This window comes from Balaenoptera acutorostrata, chromosome 11 (assembly GCF_949987535.1).
Source record: "Balaenoptera acutorostrata chromosome 11, mBalAcu1.1, whole genome shotgun sequence".
In the NCBI taxonomy this organism is placed as follows: Eukaryota; Metazoa; Chordata; class Mammalia; order Artiodactyla; family Balaenopteridae; genus Balaenoptera; species Balaenoptera acutorostrata.
In genome coordinates, this window is record NC_080074.1 from 8,944,618 (window position 1) to 8,962,205 (window position 17,588).

General features: G+C 46.4%; 1 protein-coding gene across 4 annotated transcripts in view; it reads right to left on the reverse strand.

Moving 5' to 3' along the window:
* TNRC6B (trinucleotide repeat containing adaptor 6B) overlaps positions 1–9,862 on the reverse strand; it is a 263,020-nt gene extending 253,158 nt beyond the window's left edge. For 2 of the 4 annotated variants that reach the window (XR_009009751.1, XM_007189092.3), the window contains exon 1: positions 9,631–9,861. The gene's annotated coding sequence lies outside the window, so the exon portion shown is untranslated. Of the gene's footprint in view, positions 1–9,630 lie in introns of all 4 variants that reach the window. The other 2 variants (XM_007189093.3, XM_007189095.3) reach the window with 1 other exon arrangement.
* Between the last annotated feature and the right edge of the window lie 7,726 nt (positions 9,863–17,588).

The following is a 17,588-nucleotide window of genomic DNA, read 5'->3' on the forward strand; positions in this document are numbered from 1 at the left end:
CCTACTATATGCAAATCATTCTGCTGAGTGCCATAGAAAAAATCAAAGTAGTATAAACTGTTTTAGGCTCACGGTATCCAAGAGAGAATCCTGACTTCTCCCTCTTCTCTAGTTGAGGAACTACAAGGAACTTCTATCAATTATCACTCCACTCCTCCTGGGTCCTTCCTGAAATTGCACCTTGAACCAACAATCTTCCAACTGAAACCACACAACTCGTCTCAGAACTTAATGAAGCTCAGGTTCTTTATGACTTGGCGCAGAAGGAATTCAGCGAGAGGCAAAGTGACAGGGAAGAAATAGATTTATTAATATCCTTTGTAAAGAGGCTGCAGGAAGATGGGGCACGACGAGGATGGTCATGTCCCAGGTCTCGGGGCGGGTTCCTGGTATAGGCCACCAAGTGAGGGTCCTTGGCTTAGCACAGGAAAGAATTCAAGAGTGATCCATAGTAAAGTGAAAGCGGGGTTTACTGAGGGAAAAACACACTCCACAGCCAGAGTGTGGGCCGTCTCAAAAGGCGAGAGCAGCCCCAAAATATGGGGTGCTTAGTGTTTATGCACTGGGTTCATAAGCTAATGAGTGGGAGGATTAGTCCAACGATTCTGGGGGGAAGGGGCGGGGACTTCCAGGAATTGGGCCACCCACCTACTTTTTGCCCTTTTATGGTCAGCCTCAGAACTGTCATGGTGCCCATGGGTGTGTCATTTAGCATGTTTTACAATGAGCGTATAATGAGGCTCAAGGGCTACTGGAAGTTGAATCTTGCTGCCATCCTGGGCCTAATCAGTTCTAACCAATTTATGTTACATCCTCAATAGCTAAGTCCTTCTTTTAAAGGTTCTGCCCTGCCCTCTTCCCTCCTGTCTCATTCCTACACCTTTTAAATAGATTTTCTATCTTACCTTAAGATGTTGTGCCTTCTCAACCTCACCGTGCTTCCCATTTTCTCCTTCCTTTCTTTTCCAAACATCTTAAACTACACTCACTGCTATCACTTTCCCTACCATCCATTATCTCCTTAGCCCCTTGTAATGTAGGTCAATAAACAAGCACACAGAAATTTGTAGCAATCGACATTGTAACAGGTCAATTATCATCTTCTGAATGTGATCAGCACTACCAGAGCTTAATCACCTCCCATTCTGAAAACTATCAAGTTCTGAATATGATAATCCGAGGAAACACTGGTTAGCCAACAAAGTACAGACATCTCACAATTGTACTTAAAAACAATAATAGAACGAAAGATAGCAAGAGTTGGGGTGAATTAGGGAAAAGGAGGCACTACTTAAGAATAACAAGGTTGAGAAAGAGGAATGGAAGGGGACATGAAAGCAAAGAGCTGTGAAACTAAAGAGGTATAAAATGAATGAAAATGGACTAAATTTCCATTCAACGAATCTTCCTTTCTTCACTTTTAGTTGAGAATCAAATTAAACTAATGCTGGTTCAGTGAACCACTTAAAGACTTATAGATAAGTAAAATTAAAACTTCAAGCTGTAGAAGTCGTCTTTCCCAGTACATGTACCTGGAGGCCCTTCTGGGTAATCCTTTCTGATTTCATCCCTTTCACTGGTTCAGTGTCTGGCCCTGTGAGGTGGATCTGCACTCGCCTCAGGCAACCTGGAGGTCATTTCCTTTACTCTCCACTCGAGATAAGCTTAAATGAGTTACTGCTTTCTAACTCCACCTGAAATCATTTGCATGGTTACAGGTACTCTACTCAAGCAACTATATTAATTAGAAGCAACAAGCATCATTCTGGTTTATGATTAGCTTCTTTGAATGGTACTTTATAATGCCTTTATGAATTCAAATGTACGGAATCACAACATGATTTCCAAGATTATTTCCAGTTCTGAAATGTAGTGTAATCTAAGAGTCTGAGTCTGACATGACACGGTTAGCCTGTAAGTCAGCTGTTGGCCCTGTACCCCAACGCCAGCTTTATAAAAGCACACCACTGCGCTATCTTCTCCATATACTAAATATGCTCCTTCGGGCCTCTGTGCAGGCTGTTCGCTCTGCCTGAAATGCCCTCTTCCTCTATGACTTACTGGAAGTGTCACCTTCCCTGGAATGGCTTTCTGGACCTCCAGTTGTGTGGACAACTTTCCTTTTCACCCCTGCCCCCTCCCCTATATGCCTACTGTAGCACTTATTGCACTAAATGGCACTCATTTGTGTATGTGTCTGCCTTGCCCACTTCGCTGTGCACTCCTCGGGAGCAAAGATCTCTTCTCATCCCATCCTTGTAGTCCTAGCTGCTAACCTAGCATTCAGCACATGGTGTGCACTCAAACGTTCAGAGAAATTGTAGTCATGTGAGTCCCGACCACATAAAGAAAGCGTTTAAAGGAATAACCATTCTGATCATTTTTACTAATAAGGATTAAAAAGATACTCATTAAACTCTACAGTGGGGAGTTCCCTGGTGGCCTAGTGGTTAGGATTCCGGGCTTTCACTGCCGTGGCCCGGGTTCAATCCCTAGTCCGGTAACTGAGATCCCACAAGCCACGCAACATGGCCAAAACAACAACAACAGAAAAAAACTCTACAATGACTAGATTAAATTTTCAGACAAATTAAAATTTTTCATTACAATATTCTTTCTGTAATATTAAAATGTTTACCTATTACAAGTAGAAACTAAGAAAAAAATAGAACCTGGAGACAATCTAAAATGGAAAGCCCCTCCCTGCCCCCATATATTTAATTTATTTAAACCATTAAAATGATTTTTTTAAATTCTATTTTTAGTTCTCTTTCTTAATTTATTTGAAAAATATTCATTCAGGACCTACTATGTGCAATTTACAGTGCTAGATACTGGTGATAAAAATGTGAACAAAACAGACAAGGTATTTTTATTCACATAACTATTTTCTAGCAGGGAAAACAATATACAAGTTAAATGATTACTTAATTACAACTATATTAAGTGCTCTGAATTTTTTAAAGCAGTACATCTCCTAATCTGGGGTGGGGATGCTTAGAAAGTCACTACAGAAGTGACATATAAACTGGGCTCTGAGGATTGAAGAGGCATCAACTAGGGTTGGGGTGGGAGGCCTCCAGACCATGGGAAGAGCAAGTGCAAGGAAGAGACCTGGAGTGGGGAGGAATATGCATTTCAGGAACCAGAAGGTCGGTGTGGCAAGAGTACAGGCAACCAAGGGGAGGACAGGCAATGTGGCAGGGTCTTCCCTGGGCATTCAGTGAGCAAGACAGAACACGTGCTTATTCTCATGAAGTTTATACTCCAGAGGGCAGATGGCAGGGTTTTGGGGACTCATTAACAGTTTTAAGTAGGGGAGAAATGTGATCAGTTACACTTGTTTTTTAGTTAAATGTTGTATATTTGAGGTATAACATACACAGAACAGATACGTAGTTTTAAACGATTATTCCTGCTACAGTTTCAACAATTCTCTGAGGCAGAGAATTCCCTACTTACAAAAGAAAAAACTAAGGTTCTGCAAAACTAATTTATTTGGGGATATTTATTCAACAAACATTTGAGTGCCTACAATATGGCAGGCACAGTACAGTGTGAGCATTCATACAGAGATGAATGCAACAGTCTTGCTCTTAAGAAACTCACAATCTGATGGGAGAGACAGATCTAGAAACACTATATAGTGTAGTCCATGCTAAAAATGAGGAAAGTATAAGGGAGCAGAGAGGAATTCAATCTTCCTAGGAAGAATGAATCATTTCATCTCTGTGTTAAAGCTGCATTTTTTTCATACTATTAGGTTTTGAATTCTCAATCATCCCTGTGCTTGGAACACAGTAGGTACTCAAGCATATGTCTTTGATACAAACCAACCCAGGTTTTCAACTTCTAGTTCAGTGCCTTTCCAGTAACTAAATATGCCCCTAACTGGAAGAGCATGCATTAATTCCAAGGAGCTCTTCTTTTGAAGCTGCTTTCGAAGCCAGCTTACAAACCACAGAAGAAAGTATCATTAAAGTCAAACCTCATTTTTTGACCCAGCCTGAAAACCCATAACAGTATCTAAACATCGTTATTTTTTTAAAGCAAATCTTCATTCAGAAGAAATTCTCCTATGAAGACAATCAAGAAACCACCATCTAGTCCTTCATAATTCATGATCTCTGTCCTCAAAGAACTTATATTTTGGTTTCTAATTGGAAAGATAAAACATAGCACACAGAAAGAATAAAACAAAATACAAGGTAGCATTTGTTCACTGATTTAACATATTTACAGACTGCTTACTACAGGCCAGGTAAGGAGCCATCTTAGGGATGCAAAAATGCATCTTCAATGCATTCTTCAAGGAACTCAGTCTTATGGAGGAAACCAAGAATAACACAGCCCAGGACAATAAGAGCTGTAATTCAGCAGGTACGCACAGATGAGAACACAGTTGCCATTGGTTCTAATTCATCAGGCACCTATACCTATGCCTTATCAGTTATTAAATATTTTAACACTACCTCTGATTATAATACAAACTGATAAATAAATAATTGCTATATGAAAAAACAATGACACGAAAAAATTAACATTAAAATGGCTCAGAGGAGATGGTGAGAACTGAAGTTTAGGGATGATCTTAGAATCCTCCGGGTTTCTCAGCAAGGAAGGTTAGCATATTTGGATAAGGAGCTGGTTGTAGGGAAGGGGAACAGAGTTACCAAAAGGCCAGTGATGGCAATTACCCAGGTACAGCCCTCCATCCGTGTTGAGGACATGGTTTAGAATTGTGCCGTCCAGCATGGTAGCCACTAGCCACATGCAGCTACTGAGCACTGGAAATGTGGTTAGTCTGAATTGAGATGTATTAAATGAAAAGTACACTCCAGATTTCAGAGTTTCACATGAAAAAAAGGATGTAAAGCACCTCAATAATTTTTTTTTTTTTTACTGATTGTATGTTTACATAATATTCTGGATATACTTTAGTAAATAAAGCATTATGAAAATCAATTTCACCCTTTTTTTCTACCTTTCTAATGTGGCTACTAGAAAATTTAAAATTACATGTGTGGCTCACATTTGCGGCTTGCATTCTATTTCTACTGCACAGTGCAAGTCCAGAGAGCTTTAAATAACAAGCTCCAGAGTTTAATCCCTTGAGGCAATGAAACACTATTGAATGTTTTCAAACTTAAGTGCCTGTGGTAGATTTGGGGAGGGGACAGGAAACGTAAACAAAGCACTGTTTCAGGAAGACTAGCGTGGGGGCAATCCCTAGCGTCAAGACACTAGAGGCAGTTGTCAATGTCAAAAGGCCAGCAAATGTCAAAGGGTAATAAGCAGGCTCCGCTGGAAAGTATACAGGTCTTTAGAAGTCCCACACTGGGTGTAGAGAGGAGGAAGAAATCAAGAGCAGGGTGAGGTGAGGGAAGAGTAACAGCTGCAAGCACTGACATGAGCCTGGATAACCAAGGTGCAATGCTCAGCGGACTAGCAAGCCCAGCCCCGGTTTAGATTTAGGTTAGATCTCAACTGGCTCAGTGGTAAAGGCTCCCAGGCGGAGGTGAAATTCAAGAGAACAAAATCGGTGTCCTCTTTAGTGATTTCATATCTATCTCTATGTGGCAAGACCTCCACCAGTGGGATCAAGTCCAGAGAAGGTAGGAAGTAGAAAGCAAGGCTACCAGAAACTACAAGATAGCAATAAATTATAAAAGCAGAAGCCCAGACTCACAACACAGCCAGCAAATATTTACTGAGAGTTTGCTGTATGCCTGATACTTGGCTCGGCTCTGGAGGCATGGGAAGCAAAACAGACATGGTCCTGAATCACAAACTGTAGTGAGAGCTATGAAGACAGAAGAGGAGCTCTGAGAGACCTAATTAAGGGTGGATGGGAGTGATGGGATGAGGTCATAAAGGAAAGACTCTCTGAAGAAGTGATAATTTCATCTGAACCCTGAAGTCAGGTGGGTAAAGACTAGGGGGGAAGAACAGCCCAAGCCAGGAGAGTGGTATGTACAAAAACCTTACGGCTGGAAAAGGCTTGGGTAATTCAAAGAATTGAAAGAAAGGCTGTGTAGTTAGAATGTCAGGAAGGCAGGTGGGCCATAAAAAGGTGAGAGAAGGCTGGAGAGGCAGGCAGAGGCCAGATCTTGCGAAGCCTCAAAGGATGAAAAATAAAATCCTAAACGGGTCTGAGCGCAATGGGAAGCCGTGAGGGGTTTTGACCAGGGAAATCCTGATGGGTTCTAAGTGTTCCAACCACCTATGCTCTGCTCAGCCTACTGAACAGAAGCCGGCTTGGCAGCAAAGGGGCAGGAGCCAGCATTTGTAGCTGAGTAGCAGGATACTTGGTCTGGGGTAACAGAGTTTAATATAAGGCCCTTCAAGTGTTCCAGGGTTATAAGGCTGGGAGAAGAATGGCATCACCAAAAAATATAGAAAAATCTGATGGAAGAGCTGGTTTGGGAGCCATTAGCTGGGAGGCAAAGTTAGGCACAACTCTAAACATACCGGGTATGAAGGACTAGGGAAGAATTCCAGCAGGTAAATATGGATGTTGTTTAGAGAATGGAAGAGAGATGAGGCATGGATCCTCAGGTTAATAGATAGGAGTGATAGTTTAAATCCCAAAAGTAAATAACATTTTCAAGGAGTAGAAAAAGAGAAAAAGAAAGACAACAAAAGGAGCCTGAGTTTGATCCTTAGTGTTAATTTCTCTCTGGGATGGAAGTCAGGAGAAAGGGCTCTCAAAAGGGATAGAGCACAAGGGAGTCTTTTGGGGGTGATGGAACTGTTCTGTATCCTGATTATGGTGATGGTCACATGAACCTGTACATGTACTAACATTCACAGAAACGTATACACACTAAAACTCATTATTATTATATGTTATTTTAAAAGTAAAAAAAAAATTTTTTTTAAGGGTGGGGCAGTCAAAAGGACTGAGCTGCAGGGAGACAGAACACAACAGGATAAAGCCCGAAAGGATGGTCTGGGAAATTTAACCATTAAATTAAATGGCAACCTTGGAAAACGCCTCAGTGAATGGTGGTGAGGTTAAAAGCCAGGCTGCAAAGGTTCAAAGGATGACTAAGTAGTGAAGGGAAGCAGTCAGTATAGCCTCCTCTGTTAGAATTCTGGAGGTGAAAGGAAGAACAGAATGGCACAGGAGCTCAAACAGATAAGGAGAAGTGGAAGATTTAGCAAACTAGCAGAGCCAAACTTCCCAGATTCTATGAATTGCTCCATTTAAGTATTCTTCTAGAACATGCCTTTTGCACATGAGCTGTTCACTTTCTTATTGTCCCATTAAACTAAAACTGCTAAAATGAACCCGAAATCATGACATTTTTAACTCTGTTCCTTAGTCAACTGATATTTACTGTGCTCCTACTATACAGTAAGCACCCTGCTGGATACAAAAGTGAATAACGCCTGGGCCCTGGAAGAGCACACAGGATTAATCACAACAGCAAAGGTCCTGGAGTGATCTGCACGAAGGGCTCTGAAAGCCCTGACCTCTGAATTAAACGCATTTAAAAAAAAAATTTTTTTTAACGCATTTTAATTTATCTTTATAAAAATTAAATAAGGAGAAAATTAAAGCAAAGCTTAGATGTAACACCAGTAAAAATGTTCCTAATTTCTAAAAACTAAGAATGAGTTTAATTAATTCTTAAGTTAGGTATGGGGAACCTAATCATCACTCGCATTTCCCTTTTCCATCCCTCTCTTACTTTTCAGTGTACTCTGCATTTCTTCCTCTGGGTAACTTAGTGGGCAAAATGGAACAAGCACAGGCTTTGAAACCAAACAGACTTAAGACTAAACCGATGCCCTTGAACTTCCTAGCTCTGTGGCTTTTGGAGGCTCTTTTTCTCATCCATAAAACAGTAATGATACCTACCCCGCAGGCTTAAGGTAAGAATTAGGTAAAAATATAAACAGGTTGGCATACGCAAAGCACGCAAAAAATGTTAGCTTAACATTACTACTACCATTTGAAGAAATGGTATTCTGATTTAAAACATTTTTAAGTGCTTCCGTTTGAATGAGAAAAAAATAATCTTTTTTTCCCCAAGGGCATGACATTTATGTGCTACCTTAGAAAAGCAGCTTGGGAATTTCTTCTCCTTAAGTCCTATCAGGAACTATTCTGCTCAAATAATGATGTTTGGGGACAAGCACTTAAAAACAGTCAAGAACTAAGAAACTATAAAGGCATCATTATTATCATCACGGCATCCCAAGTGGAACAAGCCAGTCTGATTTGTGATCTGGATACTTGCCTTAGTGTATGGACCTACTACATTCACATCTCTCCTACTTCCTACCTAGTGTGACACTGCACACATGTAGAGTTGTCAATGTTCTAAAAGTTCTGCTTTTTAAGAGGCATTTACAAAACACTACCAAAAGAATAAACATAGTTTCAAAGCCAAGATGCTTCTCCAAATCAATAGGAAACTACCATCCTACTGAAATTCCCCACAACTACGAAGGAAATAGCCTCTATTGTTAAACCTGCACAAAATGCTAAGATGTAAGATTTCTATACATCTCATTTCTGTTTGCTTAACTGCTGGGGGGGGCCAGTAATTAATGACGTTTTATTCACTGACCATGGGGAAACATCTCTGGCCAATTCTGTTGTATAATTTTGCTTATATTGTAAGCAAATGGCCAACTTGAAATTCACCTTATCCCTCGCTTCAACCTCTAGCACAGACGCTAAAAAGTAATAAAACAGCCAAAAGATACATGAGAAAGCAAGGAGCCTGAAAAGACCCAGACTAGTTCTCGGTGCCCAAAGAACTGAGGATGGACTGGTCCTTAAGGAGCCTGACAAGACGCTACCTTTACTGGGTGTCTTTAGCCACTATAGCGCATTTAAGCCCATTGTGGAAACCCACTAGTTTGAAACGAAAGGGCGCAGGACCAGGGAATGCAGAAAACACTTCGGGCTGGTCGTCCGCTGATATTCCCCTCGCCCTCCTTTCCCCGAGAAGGTTGAATCGCCTCTCGAAGGTGGCCACACACGCAGGGCTCTGGGGTGAGGGGTGGGGGCGGGAGCAGGGGCACGCATTCACTCCGTCACGCAGGTCCTGCACACAGGTGGGGACCGGGAGGCTCCGAGGCCTGCCGCCTCTTTCTGCCACCGCCAGGCAGGGGCCCCGACGCGCCTCCGAGGGCCTCGGCTCTCCGCGGGTACCCCTCCCTGCCCCGAGGTCCCCCGGCGACGGGAAGCGAACTCGACTCGACCAGCCCACCCGGAAGCCCTCCCCCAGCTCACACCTGCCGGCGCGTGACGCCCGGAGTCGCGCTCGTCCGCTGGTCCCGGCCCGGCCATTCGGGGCGCCCCTTCCCCGCGAGCGGATGTCGCCCGCGTCCCTCCTAGCCCCGGGGTCAAACCCACCAGACGCCCGCCCAGCGGGGCGCGCGCCCAACGCCGCCACCCCCGCCGACCCCGCGCGCGCTCACGCCCCTCCCGGCCCTCTCCCCGCCGCGCGCGCTCACTCGCGAGGACACGCACACGCTGCGCCTCAGCTTGACAGGCCGACCCCGCGCCGCGCACTCCCGCGGGCGTCCTCGCCCACCCGGCCGGCCAGCTCTGACTGGGCGGTGAGCGGGGGAGGGGAAGGGCGGCGGTGGCCGTCGGTCCTCACTTACCACTGAGCCGTGCCGGCTCCGAGTGCGCGGCGTTCCGCTGTGAGGCGATGCGCCGCGATGCGCGCGGTCCCCGCTTCTCTGCAGGCTATGGAGGCGACGTAGTAGAGGGACTGAGGGGCTCGGGGGGGGTCACTCCCTCCCGCTTCACCTCCGAGAAACACGGGGACCCCAGAAACTAAAAACAAAATAAACAAACTTTCCCCTCCGCCTCCCTCCCCCAAAACCACAACACAAACACTCGGGGGCCCGCCCAGAGCCCCACTCCATTGGCCGCAGGGAGGATGCTGCCGGCCCTCACTGGCTGGCTTTTGTGCCCGTCAAGCTGCCGTTCCGCCCCTCCAATTTCTCTCAGCTGCCGTCGCCCCTCATTGGTCATATGCGTTCCGTTTGACGAGCTACGATTGGCTGAGCTGCCTGCGCCAATCATTCGGGGACACACCCCCTCAGCATCCCAGAGACCTTTTCCTCGGTCGCAGACTCGGAGAGGCGAAGGGGAAACTAGAGCATGATGGCGGCCGAGCTCACTTGGCGCAACCATCGTCTTTTTCCTTTTATTAGCTCATTAGTGCCTCGCCCTCGCGCTGTTTCCCCTAAGCGCCTCTCTCCATCCAGTACTGCCTAATAACGGAATCTATACGTCCCGGCTCCTTGATTTATCCCCTCCGAAGTGCTGAGTGTGGGCTGGTTGTGAATCATTGGACCGTCAGCATGTCACTCCCTAGTCAAATCTTTAAACTATTGGTGGAACAGCAAGACAGTCCGTCCAACAACAAGGGCTAATGCCATTGGTTTGTCTCCACTGAGTTCTTTCCTGGTACCTTATTGGGCAAGTGGGCGTGTCGGTCAGATCTGGATTCGCTGTGCTATGGTTAATTGTTTGCTAGGGAGTTTGAATGACTCCCGTCATTTGGCCTGTGGTTGACGATAGTAACGATTACCATTTATTGCATGCCCGCTTTGTGCCAACCATGCAGAGTTCTTTACAAGGACTATCGGTTGAACCTGTGAGTTTTACGTTCTCTAAATTTTACAGTTAGGAAACTGAGGCTCCAGAGAGGTTAGGAAATTTGCCCAAGGTCACCTAGATAGAATGTAGTTGGTAGACCAGCATTTGGTCCTAGGTCTGTCTGACTCCAGAGCCTTCGCTCTTTTCACTGTACTTTAGTGCCTCTCCCTTAGCCTAGAATCGTACCCCTCAGCCAACCCAACATCTTCAAAAGCTTTCATTCAGAACCTAAGTTCCTCAGTTAGTTTCTGGAGGTGACATTGTTGGGGACTAAAGCTATGGATAGGTTGTCATTGCCTCCACTGCATCGTCTTCTCCAGCTCCCATTCCTCCCCACCCTGAATTAAACAGTCTTGGTGGTTCCTGACCAGAAGCCTATCTACCTTTATGTTCATTTTCTCAGCTTTATGAATAAATGGACACTTCTACCAGCCTTCTGTTTCAAGCCTACCTTCCTGACCCACACCCATCCATCTCCAGCTCACTCTCTTTTGAGAGAGTCCTCAAGAGCCAGAAACAAGAAGAGAGTCTAAAGAGAGAAAAAGAATAAATCGGTTTAGAAATAAATAATTTACTGTATGCAAACGGAACAGCCCTTCAGCTCCTGGATAGCTTCCAGAGTAGCCCCTGATGCTCTGCAAGACAAGTGCTCCTGGCTTGTGGCCATTGGATTCTTTCTCTGTGGCTGCTTTCAGCAAAGTGAATCCAACATTCCAGCCAGGGGAGGGCAGAATGCTTAGGACCCACTGCCAGAGAGCCGGCCCCAGGCTCTGGGACTGAAATGATCTCCAGGAGCACAGTGCTGGACGATAGCCCGCATTCCGTCTCGGGTAATTAACATTTTACCATCCCAAATCCCCATCCCCTGTAGCTTCAGTGGGATCACTGCCCTTGTTTCGTCTCCTGATCCAAGCTGTTGTGTAACCGCATTGGCACTGCTTTAATAATAAAACCACTGTAACACAGTAATAGTGCTCAACACTTATAGCCTTTCAGCAGAGGAAGATAAGTGTTTCACAAACATCAATTAAGATTAAATGGCAGGTATTCCTAGGGCAACTGCCAGCAGAAGGACAGAAGAAAATTCATGAGTCAAATTCTAAGAAAGGTCCTAAGAACCTGAATCCTTATAACTACATGCACATACCCCATACTAGCATTCCAATATGGGGATTCTGAACCAGAAAACAAAAAGAATGAGAAATGGTCAGTGTCCAAATCCTTCCTTATCTTCATAGTTGGTTGTTTGTAACTCTATTTTTAACCCTTAAACTAGTGCTTGGTTTTAGAGTTAATTGTTGGACATACCTGTCTCCCCAACTCAGTTTAAAGTTCCTTGAAAACAAATGATTTCTTTTTCATCTTTGTAAGTCTCGAATTGCTCTGATTATAAAAGGTTCCCCCAATAAATAATTATTCAGTAAATATTTATGGAGCTTGTTGGCACTTTCCTAAGGTACAGAGGCTGCACAGAGGTATAAAACACGTCTGCCTTTAGGAACCTCGATTTAGTGGGGGTGACCAACAGGTAAACACAGTGCAGAAGGCTTGGAGGGACATGGGACTCAATCTTGGAGAGACAAAGATGGCTACCCTGAAGGTGTGACATCTATAAGGAGAACTAAAGGCTAAATTGTGATTACCTAGGCAAGAGACTGGAGATGTGCCGCGACCTGCAATGCTTGCTCTATGGGGGCAGGGAGCAGGATAGGAATATCCAGGAGTGGCCAAAGCCGGTGCCTCCTATAACCTTTGCCTTTGAGGGCCTTCAGGGGTCTGTCCACTCCACCTCGTTGTACTTTCCTTCCCCAGGAGAAAGCAGGAAGCCAGAAACCCTGTTGTGTTTGCCCACTTGAGAATAGGAAAATAATTCCCAAATAAGATTGCTGTTTTTCTGATCATAAAAGTAACATTGAGTAAAGATTTCAGACAATACAGAATGTTTTAAAGTAGAAAATAAAATCTCCCTCAAATCCCACTACTAGAGCCAACCGCCATTAAGGAGAATATCTTCCCAGACTCTTTTATGAATAGACCCACACATGGATTTCTTCCAACAAACAGTGGGGTGTGGTTTAGGGTCTTGTCTGTACTTTGAGAGCTCTCATTGCTCAGAACTGCAGCTTTGGATGGAACCTGTTCTCACTTTCTATACTTGTGGGAAGAAAGCCAATAAATCAACTAAATATTTATTGTGGAGGATGATGGTTTCAACTTCCTGTCGCAGCAAATGACAAATTACCACCTGTTACAGCACTTAGGGGCTTGCTCAGCCTAGTGTGGAGTCAGTGAATGGTGGGGAGGAAAGGGGTCTGCTGTACTCACTGCCCGAGGGCTTACAGGCTGCTTTGATGGCTGTGGAGTCGATTCCTGCCCTGAAAAGGCAGCCCAGGTCAAAGAATGACATGCTAGGGTGCTCTCCTTTGCTCTCTTTCTCGTTTCTTCTCTGCATGCTACTTGTGGTAAATATTTTGTGTGTTTGTTTGTTACAACACACCCAGCTTTGAGAGTAAAAAGACTTGCCAAGCCCTGCACACTCGTATGCAGGCCAAGTGCAGTATGTTCTTGGAGCGCTATACTATTCTTAGAGCTCTATATGTGGTGTTCTATACAGTTGGCTTTTTGCTGGAGGGGAAGGCAGATTTAATGAGTGATAGCTGCCTTGGATGGCTACCAAAAGTGCTCTAAGCCATTCCAAGCAACAGGCCTTCCTTTTTTCCCTTGAGAGATTGTTCTGTGATCCCTGAACACATTGCATTGGCCTGGACAAAATCCAATACAAGGGGAATTTCTGCAAACAATTCTGCAATGACCCACAAGCTTGGGGTGACATAGCCAGCTGGATCGGCTCCAGCTCTGATTTCTGTGGCACAGGAGAACTCCCTTTACCCTTTGCACTGGCCTCTCATTTCTGTGAGACATTTGGAAGTGTTTATAATGCAGTCTCCGGTTCTCAAACTTATGGGAAGATTCCCTGTCAAAGAACTAAATCCAAAAGACAAGAGGACAGCTGACAGCTGATCTGGCTCACTTGGGAAGTGGGTGTGGCCACAGCCAAGGCCAATAGCAGTTGGGGAGGAGAACTTTCTAGAGGGTGCTGATTACAGAGGACACGTTCATAAGCATTTATTACGTTTGGTAGCATTTATGGTGTAACAAAGCCCTTGTGACAGAAGCTGTGCCGCCTCTAAATCACCTCTCATTTCTTACAACCACACTTCCTGAAAAGCTCCTAGGGAAGCTGCAAACACTGGACCCCTCCTGTGTGCTGGCCAACGCTCGACCCCCAGGAGGTTCACAGGAGAACCGGAATGTGCTGTTAATAACAGCTACCCTTTCGTGAACACCGATGTATGTCAGACACTGTACTGAGGGCTTTACATGGATCATGGCAGTTAACCTTCACAACAACCATGGTTATCCCCATTTTCCAGGTAGGGAAACTGAGGCTCTGAAGGGCCGACTAACTTGCCCCAGGTCACCACAGTTAATAACCTCACAGCTGAACCCAGGCCCTCTGACTCCAATGAGTCAGCTCTTTTCCATGCTGCTATGTTGCCCAGAGGCGTCTACGTCGGAACCGCCACAGTGCCGCTGGAGAGACAACCAGCCCCCAAATGAACAGTCACCCTCATAGCCTTTATGAGCTCAACCCCACTCTCTTTTCCCTACAGACTCAGGGAAAGAGGCGCACCTCTTCCTGGCTAAATTACTGCCTCTGATGGTCCTTCCTCTGCATCCAGTTGGGATCTGGCTCCTCTCCCACCCCCTTCAAAATAGCCTTCCTTCCTGCCTGCCTGCCCTTTTCCCCTCTTTTTCCTTTTCTCAGCGTCTTAAATAATGCCCTGTGGCCATCTCCACCACTGCTGTTCCGTATCCTGGCTTCCAGCCCAAACTCTCCACTGAAACTCATTTCTCTAAGCTCATCTATGACCTCTGTGTGGCCAGCATCCAAGAGACTTTCTTAGTCCTTGTTTCCATGGCTTCACCACTATGTTTTACTCTGAAAATCTTCTCTTGGTTCCTCAAAATAGCTAGCTCCCCTCCTACCTCTACAACTGTTCATGCTCTTTTTCATATCCCCTCTTTCTCTAAGCTCCTGCTAAGGAGTCTCTCTCTCTCCTCTCCTTATGTTGCCTTCCGGGGGTGTCGGGGGGGTGGGGAATGGGGGTGGAGAGCTGGGTCGTTGTCCTGCCTTCACCTCTGAGATCGCGGTTTTCATTTCTCCGTCCCCAGCCTTCATTCTGCAGGCCACTTGCTGTGTGATCGTGTGCAAGTCACGTAAACTGTCTGAGCTTCAGTTTCCTCATTTCTAAAATAAGTGTATTGAATCAGATTTGTTATTCTAGACTCTAAGATAATAATAAAACCTCAAGTTTGTAAGCACATGCTATGCCAGGCAGGACTGGCAGTGCAAAATGAAAGCATGGGGCTCCTTGTTCCAAAATTATTAAGAATTTCAAGACAGCAACAGCAGAGCATTAAACCAAATGTGGGACCCTTCGCCTTCTGGGTGCAGGGCCCATGGGAGCCCGCAAGTTGCATGTCCATGAAGCTGGCCCTAGTGCCAGGCACTGCTGTAATTATATAGGTATTGACTTACTCAATCCTCATAACAATCTTATGAGGTAGATACAGATGAGGACACTAAGGCAGAGGGAGGTTAAGTAACTGCCCAAGGTCGCATTTTTTAATTGGTAGGGCTGAGAAAAATTATACCTGTTGGTTGGAGTAGTTGTGAGATTCATACGGTGAAGGATGCTTCCCTCCCCGGGGTCCCCTCGGGAGGACTTCCTGGTGGCCTCTCAGCGGGCCCATGCCCATTGCTTCCTCAGTGAGTTTGCCGGCTCTCGGATGCCCCTTTCTCTGTCCCCTGTTCCGAGGTCTACACTTCCTTCAAAGCTCAGTTCAAGCCCCTTTTCCTCTCAGGGGCTTCTGGAGCAGAGAAGTCAGACCCACATCTCCTTCCCCCTAGATTCTCTCAGTTCCCTGTGTAGAGTCAGACCCAGCCCTGGCCTGGCCACGGGGATTGTTCATAGACGTGGGTGAAAACTAACAACTCCAGAATTTGTTAGGAAGAGGGCTCAGCGGCAGCAGTCTGGTTGGGGGGGGGGGTGGGGTGCTGGGGGAGTCCCCTTTGCAGGACAGTGGCAAAGTAGGGAAGGATCCCAGGTGTGACAGTTGGGGGTTAGTGCTGGGAGCCTGGAGGAAAGTGGCCCGGGGCCAGGGGTCCACCGGGCTTGCAGGCCAAATCCAGCCACTGCCTGTTTTTGCACAGCTCTTGAGCAGGAATGATTTTTACATTTTTTTGAATGGGTGGTAAAATTAAAAGTTGAGTGATATTTTGTGACACACGAAAATGAGACGAAATTCAAATTTCAGCGTCCCCAGAATTTCATTGGAACAGCCACGCCCACTCACTCGCATCGTACTGGTGGGCTTTAGCGCTGCTGCAGCAGCAGCGGTCGTGACAGACCCCGCATGTCCCCAAAGCCTAGAACATTTACTATGTGGCCATTTACAGAAAGTTTGCCGAGCCCTGGCCTCTGCCTTCTTTCTCTACCCTGAGGAGGAAAGCACGGCGCTGCGAGCGGCCGCCAGGTGTCAGCATCGCCCCGCGTGCTCTCAGCCGCGCGCTCCGCGGGGACCCGCAGCCTCGGGTTCTGCGCCCCGACCCGCGCCGGTCCTGGGGCTCCTCCCGGTCCATCCGGGGAGACGCCTGCTGTCGTCGCCGCCGGCGAGTGCGCGGAAAGGGCTGGAAGAAAGCTGAGGAGGGTCTGGAGCCGCACGGGGGTTCAGGACTGGCTCGGAAGCCCGGTGGCTTGGCGCGGGTCGGCAGGCTTTTCTGATGTGCTATTTGTTTGGTTTGGGTTTAATTTGTATTTTATATATGAAGGAGTCTCCAAGCAAACAAAAGTTGTTTATTTTTACCCAAAACTGTCAGTCAAGAAAAGTTTGGGACTTTTGCACAAGCAGATAAGACGGTGGCCCTCTTCCAGGCCCCCTTGTGATAACAAACCTACAGAGCTGGGGGGGTGGGGCGGTGAGCGGGCACCGGTGTAACTCAGGCCCTGCTGAGCTGAGGGCTCACAAGTGGCATCTCTGGAAATTTTCTCCGTCTTTCTTTCAAAACCTGGGTCTTGAAACTTCTTCCAGGTGGATGAGCATTTAGGCCGGTGTGCCAAGTACTGGACATGAAAGTGGCAATTTTACTGGGAGGGAGCAGGGGAGAGAATCCAGGAGAGGATGTCCCAAGAGGGAAGTGATAACCCCCCATTTAACACAACGGAGGCATCAGCCTTTACAGAGCTCCTCCTCTACGTTAGCCGCTGTGCTGAGTGCTTTACTCCCCAGGGCCTCTTGAGAGTGGTACCAGGATTATCCCCATTTTACTTGGATGGATGTGGAGCAGCTTGCAGGGTCATTTAGCTAATATGTGGCGGAGTGGGGAATCCAGCCCGAGCCTGCCCGTTCTGCACTGTCCTCTCGCTGCCACAAGCCTCAGCTAAGATCACAGCAAGCAGGATGCACCCCGCTGCCCTAAATCCGCGAGGGCCTGCCTCACCGTTCATCCCCGGGCCTAGTGCACAGTTAATATCTGCTGAGTGAACAAATGAATAAAGCCTTCCAAGTACCGCAGTGAAGTGCCTCTCCTTGTCCAATCGCCCAACTTCCAAGGCCTTCCAGGAGGAGACCAGCCAGGGTGTCCAAGCTGCACTCAGGAAATAAGGATCACCAGGCACGGTTCTTGGCTCAGTGCAGGATGGGATGTGCTTTTCCCTTGCTTGTGCCCAGAGGACCGTAGCCTCTGCAGGCATACTGCCTGTCTTGCCCTTTCCTCCCTTCCTTCTCCAGGCTCCCCACGCACTTGCTGGCTTCCGTGGCAGGTCCTAGCTGGTCTCCTATGACATGAACATCTGTTCCTAGAGCTGCTTTCTAGTGGCTGCAGACA